Genomic DNA, 14,826 nt, shown 5'->3' with positions numbered 1-14,826 from the left:
TCCTTAATACTTTTATTTCCCTAATATTTCCAGCCAGGTTTTAATGAACTTAATGAGCAATATTGTTGAAAATACAGAACTTTCAGATTTCAGTTGTTATATATCCTCTGCTTGTAAACATGTAAACAAACACATGTGATCCGTTCAAAAGATCGGAGCATCAGTTTGAAGTGATAGAATATCTGAAAGGTAAAAAAACCTGTACCAGTACTTTTTTTGTTATTTCACAGAATTATTCTCTGTTTAATTATTTGTTGTAGAATATGTGGTTTCAAACTACAACCCCAAATCAAAAAAAGTTGAGACAGGGTAGAAAACGCAAATAAAAAAAAAGAAAGTAATCATTTCTAAATTTAGATTGACTTGTATTTCATTGCTGACTATATGAACACAAAATATTTTATGTTTTGTCTGGTTAATTTTAGTTTTAAATATACATTGTTTCCTGTCATTCAGACCTGATGGCACCATTAATGCTGACAGATTTCCATGCATATTTCAACAAAACAATGCAAAACCACATTCTGCACTCATTACAAAGTCCTGGCTGCAAAGAAATTGAGTATTTAAATGTCTTAGATCAATGGTCTCAAACTCAATTCCTGGAGGGTTGGAGCTCCAACCACCACCTTAATAGTCTCTAGTATTCTTGAACGCCTTAATTATTTAAATCAGCTGTGTTTGATTAGGATTGGAGTAAAACTGTGCAGAGGTAAAGCCCTCCAGGAATCCTTCGATAATTATTTTATACATTATTTATAGAAAACCATCACTATCACACAATCATAAGAAAACTTAAAAATGACTGTTTGTTGCTTAAAAGTTACTGAAGCTTTCCTGCAAACATTTTGATATATTTGTTTCATTTTCATCATGAAGCAAGAAAAAAGGGGCAGGATGTTGGATAAAATCAAATCTTGTTAGCATTCATGAAAATTTGTATGAACATCAATGGCAAAAGTCAAATACAAGGACACATCAAATGATTAACCTAGACCACGGTTTGTTTTGTCGTAAAAAAATAACATAATACAGAGAACACTTCATATTAGAAAGGATTGAAGTGGAAAGCTAGATGTTTTAGGATCATTCTTTGGGTAATTAATTTTTTTTCGTTTAATGAATGAACTCAAATAATATTGAAAGAATTACAAAGAAAATACAGTGAAAGAATATTTGCATGGCCGCAATTCATATTTTTAAAACATCTATTATAAGCAACAAAAACAGGCATTGCATAAAATCATAACAGTTTAGATATATGGCACAATGCAAGCCTAAAATTACAGTTATAAGTGCAAATATAAATTGCAGGTGTAAATGATTTAATTTAAAACACAAAACCATTCAATCGGTCAACCTAAATCACAGCTCATTTTATCTTAACACACATGTAGTATTTCTGAAAAATATTTTATATGTGAAACAACTGATCTGTAAAGCTTAGGATTCTGCCTTATTTTTAATCAATGAACATAATTTCTAAAAGACAACTAACTCTATTTACAGAATCTGTACAGAAAAACATAATACTGTTAAAAAAAGCTCTTTCTGAAGCATTGCCTGGCATACAGCCTTAGTTTATATATACAGTTGAAATCAAAATTATTATCCCGCCTGTGATTTTTTTTTCTTTATCAAATATTTCCCAAATGATGTTTAACAGAGCAAGGAATTTTTCACAGTATTCCCTATAATATTTTTTCTTCTGGAGAAAGTCTTAATTGCTTTATTTTGGATAGAATAAAAGCAGTTTTTAATTTTTTAATAACCATTTTAAAGTCAATATTATTATCGTAAGCAATTATTTTTCGATTGTCTACAGAACAAACCATCATTATACAATGACTTGCCTAATTACCCTAACCTAGTTATTCTAGTTAAGCCTTTAAATGTCACTTTAAGCTAAATACTAGTATCTTAAAAAAATCCTGTCAAATATTATGTAGTCATCATGGCAAAGATAAAATAAATCAGTTAAAAGAAATTAGTTATTTAAACTATTATGATTAGAAATGTGGTGAAAAAAATCTCTCCGTAAACAGTCTAATAATTCTGACTTCAACTGTACTTAATATATATTAATACTCACATTGTAGTAATCAAAATGTACATAACATAAATTGTAATCACCTTACAGAAAGCATGTGCAAAACATAATCATGACAACGTGTATAACTATGCAAACCTAACTACTGTAAACCCAACGCTCAAATATGTAGGATTTCATATGCCAGGATTTTCATTTCATCAGTCTGAATCCTGGCAGTCACTTTCATTGATCAGCCTACTGTATACTCCATCACATTTTGTCTTTTCCGAGTCTGTATACAAAATATGGTAACACTTTACTTGAAGGGGTGTTTATAAGATTGTCATTAACCTTTATAATCATGACATGACACATGAATGAGATTTTCTGCATGCTTATGACAATGTTATTTAGTGTCAGTCACTCATTGTTTGTTATAACTTGACATAAGCAAATACATCACAACCTGTTACTGTCTTTGTCATGACAATTTGACATTACCAAGTCAACACAACTTGTCAGAAATCTGTCATAAACATGACTGTCATGAAGCCATTATAAATATGTCATGAATGTGCCATTCGCACCTGCTGTTCTAGCATAAACCCACCAGAGGCAGCTGCCGACTGACTGACTGACTGACCGACTGATATTCCCACCCACCCCCTTTCCTACACCTACACAGTGTTTTCAAAAGCTCCAATTGACCCAAACACCTCCTTCCCTACACCCAACCGACAGTGTTTTCAAAACCAATCCAAAAAAAGGAAAGCCCTTGCTTGATTTGTACCATGTTTTCACCCTGTTATTTACTTGCTTATTTTATTTTTTGCCTTTTGTTTTACCTATGCAATGTTGTGAACCCAGAGTGGGCCCACTAGGAGCTGTGGGAGGCCTGATCACCACAATAAACCCCCCCAAAAAAACAATTGCAAAAATCCAAAACACAATGGACTGACCCGGAAGTGTAAAAAAAAAGTGGTATTTATTTACAAAAATGTGGAGGATAAAGTCCAGTGCAAGAAATATATATACAGTGTCCATAAAAGTACAAAAAAAGTACACAAATATATATATATATATATATATATATATATATATATATATATATATATATATATATATATATATATATATATATATATATATATATATATTTATTTGGTTTTGTGTTATATATATTCGTCTTTATATTTGATTTGTTGATTTGATACTTTGTATTTTTGTGTGTGTGTGTGTATATATATATATATATACACAAAAATACAAAGTATCAAATGACATTGATTTGATACTTAGTATTTGTGTGTGTGTGTGTGTGTGTGTATACACACACACACACACACAAATACAAAGTATCAAATCAACAAATCAAATATAAAGACGAATATATATAACACAAGACCAAATCAAAGAAAAAAGTCAAACGTAACCACTGTATACGAGTATCCACTTACTCAAAAGAATTGCTCATGGCTCTGCCACAGCACGCTCACTCGCCAGGTAAACTGGCCCTGAGCTGGAGTCTGGCGTCCCTCTTTATACGCCAGACTCCGCCCATCGATTGGCGCACGCCATACTCCAGTAAGTATATCAAATATACTTTCTTTAAATTCCCCTTAAATGGCATTGCTTTAAACATTAACTGTTTACGTCTGCTTTAACAGACACATAAAACATATAACATTAAACACATACAACCATTAACACATCCTTTCCTGTAAAACAGGACAAACAACAATGCTGGTTGTACCCACAGACAACACTAATGGTACAAGTGGTTCAGCGGGCAAACCACCATGGCGCGGCTTCTGATGTAATAAGCTCGCGCCATCCCTTCGCTAAGCTTTGCCGGTCTCGCGCTGAAGTCTGAACCCCCTAGACAAACAAACAAACCACGCAGACAATGGGTGTGTGTGTGTGTGTGTAAGTGTATGCTTCGTGTGAGACTGGAGGGGAGAAATGAAACTGTGAAGAATGACTGAATGCTGGTGAACTGACGTGTGCACTCGTCATTACAGAGCTGACGGAGGAGGAATAAATGAAAGTAAGTGGTGTGTGCGTGTATGTATGTGTACCGATGCGGCCGTCAGAGACAGAAGGGAGAAGTCTTTCTGGAACCGTTCTTCACCAGACTCAAAAACCGTCATCGCGGTCAACTCGCGGTCAATCTCTGCATCTCAAGTCTGCAGACGTACAAGGCAAGCTACTGGGCAAACTGGTCACATTGATAAAGCCGTTCACATGGAGGTAAGCGGTCAGCTGGTAGTGGAAAAATGAAACAGAAGCCATCTGTGGCATCATGCCACCCCGTAGCATTCGTTTTAAAGAGGAAATGTAGCTTTTGCTACATAATTCACGCTCTCCTGAAATGTATACAGGGGTACATTTTCACAATGAGCCTATATTGATAAAGTCTCATTCACAATCATGACATGATTTTAAAGGTAAAGATAGTCTAATGAACACCCCCATCAGGTAAATAGCTACACAAAATACTACACAACAATACTCAAAAAGCTCATTTTCAAGCCTTGTAAGGAAAAAGGCCTTGGTACATGATTGCAATATTTATTATAATAAATAAAATGACTTTAGGTGATTGCATGGACTATAAAAATAGTCTCTGCAAGCTTAAAGAATTGCATCTGCGCAAACCATGATGACCAAAAAGGTATCAAGGATTTTAATTCAGCCTAAAAGTCAAATACAAGGTCAGTCCAGTTGATCAACCTAAACCACGACCCATTTTGTCCCAAAATTTGGGACACTTAAAAAAATAAATCACATAAAATAAATCCCCATCTCAAAACAACTTGAATGATACTCCATAAACAAAAAAGCGAATGCGCTGAAAAGCGTCTCCGTTGAATACGGCAATGTAACCTTGCCTTTCTGCCTCATTCTTCTAAATTGCTCTTTTACAAAAAAAGGAGGAGTGTTTTTGGCCCGTCGTCAAACACTTAACATCACTCCACGCTCCTATAAACTGAATCACAGTACGCCAGCATGTTCTCAAAGGCAGAAAAGCCCGACATCGGTTTAAAACGATAGTCAATAGCCTATCCTTCATGTAAAAAGGGGCTACCAAGGTCTCACACCATTCTCTCTTTGTTATCTAGAGATGAAAACTCTCAGCTATTTCAGCAATCCTCTTATTAATTAAAGGAAAAATGCATCTCAAATACTCCAGTGCAAATAAACACACCTTCACTTTTTACCTTCCCGCTTTCTCTGTGTTCGCCATTATTTTAGCCTGCAAGTTCAAATCCATACAGTAAAAGTCCACGTTCGTAGTATTCATCCGAAGGTTGTGCTCAAATGTACAGTATGTGAGGAATGTGGTGCAAATAAGTAGAAAGCCCACGCAAAGTGAAGTTAAAATGTCATCTTTAAAGTAGTACGTGATCATACATAGCATTAGCAATGAGATGAAATACTAACCTCAGGTGGGTTTTTGTTATGATCATTGATAAATAAATCTGCATCAAGAGTGTTTGTTTGTGATGTCATCATCTGCAAGAGCAGGCGTCCCGACTTTCTGCAGAAACACAAGAAATTTGACAAATTAGACATTGATTGTTGACTTTGAAAGAGTGACGTGATTTAAACAGGGTGGACGTTAGCAGTGTGTTAGTCTGAAGTGTGTTACAGCAAGAAAATAAAAAGAAAGAAACAGGGTTATTGTGGGTAACTAAATGGAAAGCATGCATCTAAAGCATTTGTTTTGTTATTTGAAATAAAATATAAGTATTTACTGAAGTGAAATAAATCCCCTAAACCTTTTTTTTTTGTTACTTGACAATTAAATATTTTTGTTTGGTTTTAATGTACCAAAATCTGAAAATGAATAAAAAATGCTGCATTTGAAGGTCAGAAGAGATATCATCATTTGATGAAATAAGATTTCACATCACAACAATTGTCGATTTGTCCACAAAAAACACTAGAACAATTGCATTCATTTTCTTGTCGGCTTAGTCCCTTAAGTAATCTGGGGTAGCCACTGTGGAATGAACTGCCAACTTATCCAGCATATGTTTTACGCACACTTGCCCTCCCAGCTGCAACCCATACACTCTCATTCACACTCATACACTACGGACAATTTAGCTTACTCAATTCACCTGTACCACGTCTTTGGACTTGTGGGGGAAACCGCAGCACCGGGAGGAACCCCACTCCAACACAGGGAGAACATGCAAACTCCACACAGAAATGCAAGCTGACCCAGCCAAGGCTCGAACCAACAACTTTCTTGCTGTGAGGCGATTGTGCCACCCAGTGTGCCACTGTGACCCCCCATATTATATTATATTATATTATATTATATTATATTATATTATATTATATTATATTATATTATATTATATTATATATTATTATATTATATTATTATATTATTATTTTATTTTATTTTATATTATATTATATTATATTATATTATATTATATTACATCATATTATATTACTGACAAAGTAGTTCAGTGGTTAGCACTGTCGCCTCACAGCAAGGTCGCTGGTTTAAATCCCGGCTAGGTCAGTTGGCATTTCTGTGTGGAGTTTGCATGTTCTCCCCGTGTTGAGTTTCCTCCAGGTACTTCGGTTTCTCCCACAGTCCAAACACGTGCGGTATAGGTGAATTGAATAAACTAAATTGGTTGTTTTGTATGTGTGTGAATGAGTGTGTTAGGGTTGTCAAGATCCCATAAATTTAAGCCCCAGTACTACACCAACTGAAGTATCAAGATACCAAGTAGTATCATGATTCTGTATTAATTCATAACTCACAACTACGAAATATAGCAAATTGTCAGAAATACTACAATAATTATCATTAAATTATGACTATTTATATTTAACAGCTTGTGTTTGGGCCGTGGAAAAATAGCGGCTTTTTACACACATCCCTTTACCTCAATTGTTGTTTGTTTTTTGTGTATTTTGTAGATAAATGACCAACAAAAAATACATTAAAATTAAAATTAAGACAAATGATACAAAATTTATTACAAGAGAAGATTTGTTCAACTAAATATGAAGAAAACATTTTTTGTTTTCTTACACTGCAAATCCCAAAAAATTAAGGTAATTCAAACCGTTTGAGAAAACCGATTGTAACAAATCATTTAAGTTCAAAAACTAATCCTTATGAGTACTGTGAACTTACTCCATTTAAGCTGAAGTACTGTAATGAGGTATTTAACTAACTCATGACCTTCAACACTGAGTTCAAAACTCTTTTAAAATGAGTAGAATTACCTTTCAGTCATTTTTGAGTTAACTACACTCATTTTATTTTATTTTTTTAATTCTTTGTTTATTGATTTTAATTAATACAAACGTAAACAAAAAAGGGCAAAGACAAATGTATCAGTAGACAAGTATAGCAGCAAAAGGCAAAGAGAAAAAAAAATTTAAATACATTTAAAAATAATAATAATAATAATAATAAAGAAATAAATAAACATACAAACAAAATACAAAAAAAATAAAATAAATACTACACTCATTTTATTTGATAAAGTTGACTGTTGGGTTTTACACTGTAGTGTTTCCTGCTGCTATTTTCAGTTTTTTCCCATCTCTTGTATTTCTACAAGAAAGAAACCAACGTAATTCCAAATTTCCCTTTAGTGAGTCACACTGACAGATTGTCGCGGTCGTTGTAGCTAAATCATATTCACAGGAACAGAAATGATCTGATTCACACCTAAGTTTGAAGCATCAGAAATCAAGGCACAAATTCGACACAGTTTTGCAACCTTAATGCAGACTGTTAAAATTAAATAAAGTAGTCTATTGATTATACACAAGTGTGTGAGCATTTTAGTGACTTTTCCACTATTTTATAACTGTTAATAGTGATACTACCGTTTAAAAACTACAGGTAAACCCTCAGTATTTTGGTGTCATAGTATCGCAGTGCTGCTGAAGTACCAGCTGGAAGGGCATTCGCTGTGTAAAACATATGCTACTTAAGTTGGTTCCCTTTATGAATAAAGGGAATAAGCTGAAGGAAAATGAATGAATAAGGAGGGCAAAATTATTAAATTTGTACTATTAATATTAAGGCTGCACGGTGGAGCAGTGGGAAGCGTTCCCCCCACAGCAAGGTTGCTGATTCGAGCCTCGGCTGGGTCAGATGTAATTTCTGTGTGGAGTTTGCATGTTCTTCCTGCGTTCGCGTGGGTTTCCTCCTGGTGCTCCGGTTTCCCCCACAGTCCAAAGACATGCGGTACACGTGAATTGGGTAGGCTAAATTGTCCGTAGTGTATTTGTGTGAGTGTGTCTGTATGGATGTTTCCTAGTAATGGGTTGCAGCTGGAATGGCATCTGCTGCATGAAACATATGCTGGATAAGTTGGCGGTTCATTCTGCTGTGGCTACCCCAGATAAATAAAGGGTCTAAACCGAAAAGAAAAAAAATTAAAGAATAAATAATAACATAAAATTATTTAAAATATAAAATATCAATTTATTCGTTTATTCATCCGATTGTGTACACTGAAGCTGAAGAAATTGTTGATGCCCGGTAACATTCTGTAAATAAACAATTCAATATTACTGTACTTTTAATCTAAATGAATTTAAATAACTTGAAGCACAAAATGTGACACATCCAACTGGTCACAAGTGGTCTTTTTAAAATTCCCTTTTAAACCTGTTTTAATACATATTAAATCTGTTTTTAATAATTTTCTGGGGTTTTTTATTTTATTTTATTTTATTTATTTTTTTTATATGGTTCTATCGCCGGCTGAAACAGTAGGCATTTCTGTATGGAGTTTGCATGTTCTCCCCGTGTTCATGTTGGTTTCTTCAGGGTGCTCTAGTTTCCCCCACAGTCCAAAGAAATGCACTATAAGTGAATTAAACAAGCTAAATTGGCCGTAGTGTATGTGTGTTTTCCAGTACTGGGTTGCGGCAGAAATGGCTGCAAAAACCATAAGCTGGATAAGTTGGCGGTTCATGGCTTTTCTTAATGAATAAAGGGACTAAGCCGAAAGAAAATGTGTAATTGAATATATTGAGGATTTACCTTTTCTATCATATCTATTGGAAAAAGGACAAGGACGCTCACTTCAAGCACAACAACTTATTATTATTAAATGTAAATATTAGGCTATTTCTTTTGGAAGGATTCTATATATTGTATAACTTATATTGTATTACACAATTCCTAAGCCTTTCTGCCTTTGTAATGTAATGATGTGGACCTTTTGCTAAGCTGCTTTGCTAAGCGCTGCTTTTGCTAAGTGCTATAGAAATAAAGATGAATTGAATTGTGAAGCTGCTTTGGAACGATAACTATTGTGAAAAACACTATACAAGTAAACTTGAACTTAATTGAATTGAGAAAGAAAGAAAGAAAGAAAGAGAGAAAGAAAGAAAGAAAGAAAGAAAGAAAGAAAGAAAGAAAGAAAGAAAGAAAGAAAGAAAGAGGCATTTTCAGCCATTGACAGTAACATGTACAGTATCTGCTCTGTTCAGACAGGTGTGGAAACCCGAGTGTCAATGAGATGTTATGATGTTTTCTGTATTACATTACAGCTCTTCATTCAGTCCATCTGACTGAGATAAATCAGTTTTGACTTTCACTTGTGCCTGTGTGTCCGTAAACCTGCCAAAATGATCTGAGCCAATAATACTCCAATTTCTATCCCACATAATTTTGTTACACACAGTACGCATTTCAGACAGACTACTCAGGTACAGCTGCTTATGTGTATATGAAATATAAATACAGGGCTCAACAAAAAGGACTGCCCGATGGCCCGATGCTCGGGACAGTAGGCAGAACCATTCCTGGCCCGATCGGGGCAGTGCTGCCTTGTCACTTAATTTTAATAGACGGCAACATGACCGCAACATCAAAATATGAGGGTAAAAAAAAACGTCTATTTCTAACATTGTGGAAACATTTAAAGGGGTACAACACAATAAAAATGATGTTTTGCATAGTTTACCATCACTTTTAAGTCAGCCACCTTTTGTTTTGCAATAAAATACCTGCACATTTTCCATCCTGCTATATTTTATTGCTGAATATTTGAACATTTTTCAAATATTTAAATTCTACATTCACAGACATTATTTTGTGACACATTATTTAATATATGTGGCTAATAAATAGCAATTAACTTCTTTTTTTTGGTGGGGCCAGTGAAAATTTTGGCAGGGCCAGTAAAAGTCTGAACCACTGGTCCAGTCGGGCCAGTATAAAAAATTTCTTAGCGTTGAACCCTGACATTATTTGTATATTGATATTTGTATATTGCTTCTAAATTATGAAATTAGTTTCCTGCTCCCATTAGAAATAATTCATCTCTTGCATGTTTTGAGAAATCTCTTAATACTTGTTTTTTATTTATTTTCAATTTCTTCCTTGATTGTGTCTACTTTTGTTTCAACTGGATTATTATTATTTATTTTATTATTTAAACATTTCTTCATCTAAAAATATTTAAAGAATATTTTATTTAATATTATTATTATTATTATTATTATTTACACTGAAAAACTTTTATTTATTGGATTTACTGATTTTTTTAAGCAAAGTGGTTGCGAACAATTTTATAGGCTTAAACTAAACAAACAAATTTAATTGAGTAATGTTCAACTTATATTATTATTCATGTTGTTTATTATTTATTATTATTATTATTATTATTATTATTATTGTTGTTGTTGTTGTTGTTACTATTATCATTATTATCATTGTTATTATTATTACGTAGGATTTATATAAAACACTTTTAACTGCTGTGATTCATAAAGGATTTCAGAAGACAAAAATAAACATAACCAACAGCACCATCTAGCGGGTCAATTACATTTTTTCGCCGTGTGTAAAATACTCAGTGCTCAGCATATATACACCCCTCACAAATGTATCTTTGAAATTAATATTTTCTATTGGATGCTAAAATTTTATTTGTGCATATGCATTAGTTTAGTCAGTACTGTAGCCAAATCTGGACAAAACAACTTACAGGTTTTTTTAGAACCTTAAGGGTCCAAAAATAAGTACACCCAGATTTATTTGTTAGAGAAAACACTAAATAAATAATATATTAAATATATTTGCAATATTTTGCTTGAATTTAATTGTTTTATCTTTCTATTTTTAAAGATGTTTGTTGACAAAAAATATTATTTTAGTAAATATATCTGTTTAATAAATCTATTTTGTTTAAATACACCAAAATAAATTACGAAATTAAATTATGTTCACTGAGAAATTATTAAACATTTATTTTCAAAATGGGGTGCACTGAATTACGCTGAGCACTGTATGATTTTATAGCAGTGATAAATAGGGTGACTTCAGGTCAACTTTTTCCTACCGTGTCACGATTGACCTGAATTCACTTCTAAATGTTAGGGAAATCCATTGTTTAGCCAGTGCTGGTTAAGTTACTTTTAAAAGTAACATATTACAATCTTAAGCTGCTCAAAAAAACCTGCATTTGTTACTTATTTACATTTTAGAAAAGTAATGTTAAAGTATGTGACTTTTAAGTAAGAATGTATATATTTATATCATAGCTTTTTTCTAAAGATTATAGGCTTAAGATATATACTTTTTGTAAAATACTACATTGTATTAGATTGCAATATATGCAATATATAACAACATTTAAGGTTTTTTTGCCAGGTTAATTCAGTCAAAAACAAAAACAATAAACTCATTATTCTCTAAAAACGTGATTTGAGTCATATTTAAAACAGTGAAACATTACAGACAAACATTACATACTGTATGCTTACTGTGAACATGGAAAATGTCAAAATAACAAATCCAAACTACCACTACAAGCAAAGATGGTATCAATGATATAAAAATATATTAAAAAACACTGGACAACAGATGATGTTATATATATATATATATATATATATATATATATATATATATATATATATATATATATATATATATATATATATATATATATATATATATATCACTAAGGGGCAAGATTGTTTAATCTGTACTAATATAATTAAATAAATAATTCAATTTAGAGAGAAAATATTGTAGTACCCTGAATAGATGTTGACTCATTTGTTTGGTATATTTTGAATGTTTTCCCCCAATTTTAATCTCATTATAATCTATAACATACCTATAATTATTAATATCTCATATTATATTATATCATATTTCATTATATTATATTATATTATTTAATCATTCATTCAGCTTAGTCCCTTATTGATGAGGGGTTGCCACAGCAGAATGAACCACCAACTATTCCTGCATATGTTTTACGCAACGGATATGCCAACTGTCTCAGCCATGGCTCTAACCAGCAACCTTCTTGCTGTAAGGTAACAGTGCTAACCACGTCATGGTGCCGTTTATATTATAATACATTAAATTATACTATTTTCACATTTTAACAGATTTAATAACTATTTTATTAATTGATTGAATCACACACATATAAAATAATAAAAAATGTATCAGCTGGTACTGTGAATAAACTGCTAATGCCCTGAAACTGTAGAAAATCTGTGGAATACATGCTTAAACATTAATGTATTCTTTCAGATCAAACAAAATGTCAATGAAAATCAAGAAAAAAAATATATATATAAAGTAATATATAAGAAAGAAATAATGAAACAACTGTTTTTTTTTCTGTAGATTGTGTAAACTGACTTTTTCTCCAGCAGAGAGCGCAATAGCTTTTGTTTTTTTACAGTCAAGTTTTGTTGTGTTTGCTAATATCAGATTCAGCTTATATCAAATTTATCTAAAGATGAACCGTTTACTATTAACCAACGACTTTACAGCATAATCATCGTTCTGATCTCTGCATTTTCATAATAACGTTACCAGGCAAGTTGTAAAAGTTTATGAGTTGGCACAGATGTGATATGCTATGATGTGTGTAAAGTCTATCAATGGCCATATGTTACTGGAAATCCACCGGTCACTGTCTGACATTATTAGGCTACACGTTTTTGTCATTGGCTTTTAAGAAACGTTCTCAATCGAGCACTTTTCATGCTCGCGGTATGTTTATCTGCTAACAATAGTAGTTTTATACACACACTCACCAATGAAGAACCTTGTCATTGTTCATTTTAAGTAGTATATTGCATTTAAATAAATCCACCAGAACTTAAATTAGTGTTCTGCTAATAATTTGTAAAACAAGTTTGTTTTCTGCTAAGGCTAATTTAGCAAGCTTAGCTATACTTGTATGTAGCGTAAGCAACCGCATGGTAAGTTAAATATAAACAATTCAGGCTAATATATTCTCACAGTAATTTGACAAAGTTTGAGCAGATAAAAGCACGATTTGGAGGCGGTGCTATATATAAAAATTATATTTACCTTACTTTTTCTCTGTTTTTTCCACAACTAACAAATCTCTCAAGAAGTACAGACGTTTGTGGGTTATCTCCGTTGAAAAAAATGTAACGTTAATTGATCATTTGTAAAAAGAAAAATAAATAAATAATAATAAAATGAACAAATAAATAAAGAAATAAAATAAAGAAATTGGATAATAGTTTTTCACACAATAATTGTAATAATTATCTTTGTGTATCATTCTTTATAACATAGTTGATAGTTTTATTCATGCTCAGTCTATATTTAAAAAGCATTTGACAGTTAAAAAAGGAAAAACTCAAAAGAATATTGATCAATAACTCTAAATAATATTTATTATTTATTAATTATTTTTATAATTTAAACTTTATTATTTGTATGCTACAATTGCTTATAGATATATAACGTTACCTGCCAAAATGGAAAAAAATCATTACATTGATAGATGAGATGGTTTCCATTACAACAATAACCATAACGTAAGGTTTTAATGGTTTGTGTGTTTTGAGACAATATGTGACAACAAATTACCAGTGGAGACCCATAGGGGTCATTACAGTTTCCATTAAAACTAATACAATTACCATAATAACCATCACAGCTTGCAAAATGTAAGAAATCTATGTTTTTTAATGAATTTAATAAATTATTTATTGATTTATTGCAGGATTACATTATAATGTAAAACATACTGTTTAATATATTAATATATTATATATTTAACATATTATTTACTGACCTTTGATGAATAAGGGACTAAACGAAGGAAAATTATTGAGTTAATAAATAACATTACTACTAATACAGAAAAACAAAAAAAATAAATAAATATTATATATTTTACAGTAATATAATGTTTTATTTTATTTGTTTGTTTATTTAACAGGGACAATACACTTGATATTGTCAGACAAAGACAACCGATGCCGCATACATAGGGCATATACTGCATGAAGCTAATTTGCAGCCCTTGTCCCTGGTTAGGCTTTACATTAAAAAATAAATACAAATCAACAAATAAAAACAACAACAAACGTGCAGTACACAGAGCCACAAACAAAAAATGTAAGTCAATCTGCATTCTAAAGAGAATTGTAAACCTGACCAACCTGAAAGAATAATATTTAATGTTCATGTTGCTGTAAAGATTTCAACCATTTATTTAGCTTTACAGAAAAAAAAAAAACTGGGAGTTCTGTTTGTATCTTTAATTCAACAGGCATGGCATTCCATGATGTAAACCTTTCACTGAAAAGGATGACTTACCCACAGTGGTTCTGTATCTGTGGATTCTACAATTCCCACTTACTGTCCCTCTATTCTTGCAGTTTGCACCATCGCTACTGAATAATACAAAAAATTACAAAAAGAAAAAAATTCTAAATATTATATATTTAACATTATTTTTCTATGATATGCAACATTATTACTTATTCTAAAA

General features: G+C 32.0%; 2 long non-coding RNA genes across 13 annotated transcripts in view; both read right to left on the bottom strand.

Moving 5' to 3' along the window:
* Positions 1–13,647, bottom strand: part of LOC137488687 (uncharacterized) — a 152,167-nt gene extending 138,520 nt beyond the window's left edge. For 10 of the 12 annotated variants that reach the window (XR_015519068.1, XR_015519067.1, XR_015519072.1 and 7 more), the window contains exons 1-2: positions 13,106–13,290; positions 5,477–5,573 (exon numbers count right to left, since the gene is read on the bottom strand). This is a non-coding gene — a long non-coding RNA (uncharacterized LOC137488687). Of the gene's footprint in view, positions 1–5,476; positions 5,574–13,105; positions 13,317–13,385 lie in introns of those variants that run through there. The other 2 variants (XR_015519074.1, XR_015519075.1) reach the window with 2 other exon arrangements.
* The window catches only part of LOC147839443 (uncharacterized), an 837,962-nt gene that overhangs the window by 769,321 nt on the left and 53,815 nt on the right, over positions 1–14,826 (bottom strand). The gene's annotated exons all lie outside the window — the stretch shown is intronic.

This window comes from Danio rerio, chromosome 20 (assembly GCF_052040795.2).
Source record: "Danio rerio strain M-AB ecotype USA chromosome 20, GRCz13ab, whole genome shotgun sequence".
NCBI lineage: Eukaryota > Metazoa > Chordata > Actinopteri > Cypriniformes > Danionidae > Danio > Danio rerio.
This window is presented reverse-complemented; position numbering and strand designations above follow the sequence as displayed.